Raw genomic sequence first — 5,419 nt, 5'->3', positions numbered from 1 at the left:
CCAGTGCACTCACTTTCACCTATACACTTCCAGTGACCCACAAACATACACACTTCCAATGTCACCCAGTGCACTCCCGTTCACGCACTTTCGGGACACACGCTGACACCCCAAACATACACACTCCCAATGTCACCCACATCCAGTGCACTCACGTTCACACATACACACTCCCAATGTCACCCACACCCAGTGCACTCACGTTCACACACTCGGACACAAACATACACACTCCCAATGTCACCCACATCCAGTGATGTGTGTGTGTTTGTAACCAGGATGACACTCACTTCACAGAGCCATGAGATCGTCTCACTGATCGTCTCACCTCTGCCACCGCTCCCTCCACCTCTCCTGCAGCTCCACCACTGCTGTGCTGCGCTGCTCCCAGACCTGAGAGAAGCGCTCCCTGCTGTGCTGTGCTGTGCTGTGCTGCGCTGCTCCCAGACCTGAGAGAAGCGCTCCCTGCTGTGCTGTGCTGTGCTGTGCTGCGCTCCCATTCGCTGTCACACAGAGCGTGTAACAAGGCTTAACAGGGGAATATGCCCAAGTCAGTCCCCCCGGGATGCCAACGAATGCTCAATCTCTGAGACACGCGCGTCTCGTAGGCATGACTCTGTTGTGCCGTAGAGGGCCGTGAAGAAATAAGAGTGTATTTAAAGAGTGCTCAGTTAGTGAACAGCTCCACTTATATATGCTATTAAAGATAAACACACCCAAATACTCACAGTCACACACACACACATACACATGCACACACTCAAACACACCACTGAATAATCAGCATGCTGGATACACTTTATGAAAGTGTGAAAACAATTATAACCATTTTCCAGTAGTTACAGTAGTTAGTCTGCATGTATGTAACACCTACTGTACACCAGGGCTATTCAGCTAGCTGCCCGTTGGATTTTACTTGTGCCAAACTGCCTTCAAATCTGGCTTTTTGATTATATAATCAATAAAATAAAACGACAGCAGTGATTGGCTGCAGATATAACCTACACAGGAATTTCCGCATTGGCAGCAGTAGCCTAACCTAACGCTAACCTTGTCTCTGTCAAAAAAGAAATGCAAAATTGGCAGTTCCAGGCGGAATTGACTGACATGTATTTGTTAGCATTGCCGTCAATATCAAATAATCAAATAAATTATAGTGTTTACTATGCAATTAAGGCATTTCGGTAATGAAGGGATATAATGTTTAGTCACACTACAAGTTAAAGGAGTAAAGTAGCCTTCTGTCACTTTTGCACGGAACAAGAGAGAGCTATGATCGCATGCCTGCTTGTAGCCTGGACTTTGGTCCTTTTAGATGCCTTTTACTGAGGCTCTTTTACAAAGAATGCATATGATAGTTTTTATATGAGGCATTACAATGCTGCCTCATATAATGCATCATGAAGTAAAAGACTATCAGTTGATTGAGGCAATGTTGCTTATTGTTTGTCAGGATATTGTTTCACTGATTTTTTTTAAAACAATATGAGCTATGACAGAAGTTGAGTTTGAATATTATACAGCTCTGTAAAAAATTAGGAGACCCCTGCACATTTTTCTGATGTCATAGGGTTGCTGAGTGACATTCAAATGAGTTGACAGTCTACTCAAAATTAAGAGACCATTGCAAATTTGAATATGACTGTCAACTCATTCAAATGTCTCTTAACTTTAGGATGGCATCTGAAAAATGTGCAGTGGTCTCTTCATTTTTTCCAGAGATGTATATTCCATCACATGATACTGTTTTACTGGTTTATCTGATAAACAATCTATATGGACCTGCTCTATAAATGCCTTATGTCTCTTTGGAATTGTTTGAGACCCTATTGATGCATCTATAAAGGAATCTACACCACATCCAGTGTTTGTGAATATATTTAACTGAACTAATTACATGTAGCTGGATACGTATGAATGCATGTCTCTTATAGCCACAATAGAGTCATTTTAACAACAACATATTTTGGGTGGTCCCAGTGGTTGTCCTGTCTGGCCCACTTGGTAATGAAGTTGAATATCCCTGACCTACACAAACACACACACACACACAGAGTTTCTGGGAGCCTAGGAGGCTGAGTTGTGGTGAAGGTGTGGGGCATCTGAGCTTGATACTTGACCTTAGCAATGTGGCCTTAGGTCAGGGTAGAGACCTCAACACGGCTGTTGCCACGACATACTGACCCTCTCAGGCAGACGAGATCCCTCTGGAACCCCCTAAAACCTCTCGGCGACCTCTCTGAGACCTTTATGAGAAGTGAAACTCAGTCTTGACTCCATACAGAAATACACTTTTGTGATTTACACCGGTCTATAAAACCGCCATACACCACAAGTCAGGAATGAAGTCCTTGAGTAATTAAAGCACGTGGTTGGGGATGTGTATGTGCCCTCGCTTATGTGTGTCTGTGAGAGAGAAAAATCTGAGCTTTTTTGGTTGATTGAGAGCATTTCCATTATGTATAAATAATATTTGTGTGTGTTTGTGTCTGTGTGAGTTTTTGATGCCATAACAGCCTTTTAATAGAGAGTATTTGCATATGTGCAGAAGTGTAAATAATTCATATTTGTGCATGTCTCTCTCATTTGATGTGTGTGTGTTTGTGGAAATGTGTTTAAATGTGTACACACACACACACACACACACACACACGCGCACACACACTCATATGCCTGCATGTATGTGTGTATTTCCCCTGTTCCTCCATAGCCTGTGATAGACTGATGTAATGGCTGCTGACAGAAGCATGAAATGGGCCGCGGCGCTCAACCTAATCAACCCCACTGCCTCTGCACCTGGAGCCGAGTCAGCCCGCTCCATCTCACCGCGCGCTCTAAGCGATACCCAACTGAATTCATCAACACACAACCGAGGACCCGCGAAAGCCACCTCTACAAATCACCCACCCTTGGCATTAGTGTGTCACAAGTCAACAACACCTCCTGGATGTCATCTCTGAAGAGGGAAAGGAAAAATGACATGGCACCCACTGTTTCATGATCACAGGGTGGCGGTTGAGGCAGAATGAGGCAGACGATCCCTAAGTGCAACTCGCTCTTGACATTTGTTGTACGTTTTTTCCCAGGTGTGGGAGTTGGGAGAGGATCCCTGAGCCCTCTTGGCTGTCGGCGGAGCGCGCTGTGAAGCCAAACAGCCCGAGCGGTAGAGACACAGACAGCAACAGCAGATGAAGCAGCACGCACACATTCACCCCCTCCCTCTTTCTCTCTCTCTCTCTCTCTCTCTCTTCCTCTTCCTCTTTCTCTCTCTCTCTCTCTCACATAGACACGCTGGGAGGAGAGTGCTGAGCTGGGAACCTCGCGGCTGATTTCTTGATGCCCAGAAGAGAGACAGAGACAGAGACAGATACACATTGCTCCTGTGTGTTTGAGCGCAGATGAGTGGGCACGTGTGGGGGTGTGAGTGTGTGAGTGTGTGAGTGAGTGAGTGAGTGAGTGAGTGAGTGAGTGAGTGTGTGATTGAGTGAGCGCAGCTTGAAGAGGACTGTTGGTACACACACACAGCCTCAACGCAGCCAGGAAAGGAGGCGGCAGACGGTGATTGGCATGTCGCTCTCTGCTTCTGATGCCAGGCACTGAGGGGATCCTTTCACTCGTACACACATACACACACTTACAGACACACATACAGAAACACTTCCTCCCGTGTATAGAAACGGTGGGACAACTTATGGGCAGAGCGGAGACAGCAGGGAAGAACGGAAGCCTCACTCATACACAACAACAACAACAACAACAACAACAACAACAACATCAACATCAACGCTGAGCTGATGAAGGAGCAACAGCAACGCTTCAGCCCTGGGTAAGTGAACTTTTACTTCGAGTACATGTGGACACTCTCTCTCTCTCTCTCTCTCTCTCTCTCTCTCTCTCTCTCTCTCACACACACACACACACACACACACACACACACACACACACACACATGTATACTATTAAATACATACATACATACTGTACATCTACACATCCACTCTGACTTACATGTGTATTCTCAGCAATATCATCCAGCCGTGGTCATGTAGCAAGGTCCAGTGTGGGAAATGTTTTGGGAGAGAGAGAGAGAGAGAGAATGTGTGTGCGTGCGTGTGTGTGTGTGTGTGTGTGTAATTGTGTGGGATGTGGAGAGGGCTGTTTGGAGGGACGTTGCCTGTGGGCATGCCTGAAGGAGTTCTTCTGTCAGAAAAACTCTGTCTGCGCTGATCCACGTGTCTGTGTGGATGTGGGAAAGGGTCTGAGGGGAGCTTTGCTCTGTTCCGGAGACTGGAAATGATGAAATGGCTGTTTGAGCTGGTGCAAGTTCTCCTACACATTTACATTCTTACACACTCATACAGATACAAAGCATGATGTATTGACTTTTCCCAAGCCCACAAGAAGTTGTATACAAATAAACAGACACTCACAAATGCTCGCACACTGAACTCTCCTGTCCTTAGGCAGCCAGTGTTGCCCAATGTTGCTCACATGGCCATGTGTCCTCTTCACTTTCTCTTTTTCTTAACATCTCTCTCTCTATCTCTCTCTCTCTCTTGCTTTCCTGGTCAAATTCAATCAGTCATTATTCAGACCAACAGATAAAGCTGCATTTAAAGAAAACATTCTTTGTGGTGTGTGTGTGTGTGTGTGTGTGTGTGTGTGTGTGTGTGTGTGTGTGTGTGTGTGTGTGTGTGTGTGTGTGTGTGTGTGTGTGTGTGTGTGTGTGTCTGTGTCTGTACATTATGTGTTATTTCACCTTCTCTCTGGCTCCCTCTCCTATGTTATTATCAGTGGCAGAGAGAGAGAGAGAGAGAGAGCAGGCGCGCGACAGAGATGGAGGAATGGAGCAAGGGAAAGAGGGAGAAGGAGAGAGAGAGAGAGCAGGCGCGCGACAGAGATGGAGGAATGGAGCAAGGGAAAGAGGGAGAAGGAGAGAGAGAGAGGAAAAGCGACTGTGACAGTGTGGTAACAGCGCTGCCGCGGGGAGATAAGAGTTCAGGCTGGCAACAGGAGCGTCCACGGTAACGGCATCACCACGGCTCCAGAGATGCTTGAATAAGCACACAGCCCCTCCCCAGGAACATTCCAGAAATATATCGCCTCTCGAAAATTACTCACTTTCAGCTGTTCAAATTCGCTTACATACAGTACACTCTTTAAAGAACACAAGCATTACTCCATTGCAGGCCTGCTTGCGCTGTGCGTGAGTGTGTCTCAGGCAGTGTTTGATGTCTCTGTGTTCGGTGCTGCCAACAGACAGCTTGAGAGAGAGAGAGAGGCGATCGAGAGATACATGAGCCTGTTATTGGGCGCCAGCTGCTCAATAATAATTAATCTGGCGTCCTAATGATTAGGTATTCACTCCTCACTGAGAGACGGAGCACTGACTGTCTAGCTCAGCTCGCAAATATGAACC

The 5,419-nt window shown here is 46.4% G+C and overlaps 1 protein-coding gene across 1 annotated transcript in view; it reads left to right on the top strand.

Moving 5' to 3' along the window:
- Positions 1-2,940: 2,940 nt before the first annotated feature.
- LOC125298444 (leucine-rich repeat and immunoglobulin-like domain-containing nogo receptor-interacting protein 3) overlaps positions 2,941-5,419 on the top strand; it is a 43,227-nt gene continuing 40,748 nt past the window's right edge. The window contains exon 1 of the mRNA XM_048249186.1: positions 2,941-3,826. The gene's annotated coding sequence lies outside the window, so the exon portion shown is untranslated. The remainder of the gene's footprint in view (positions 3,827-5,419) is intronic.

Source organism: Alosa alosa, chromosome 1, assembly GCF_017589495.1.
Source record: "Alosa alosa isolate M-15738 ecotype Scorff River chromosome 1, AALO_Geno_1.1, whole genome shotgun sequence".
Lineage (NCBI taxonomy): Eukaryota > Metazoa > Chordata > Actinopteri > Clupeiformes > Clupeidae > Alosa > Alosa alosa.
This window is presented reverse-complemented; position numbering and strand designations above follow the sequence as displayed.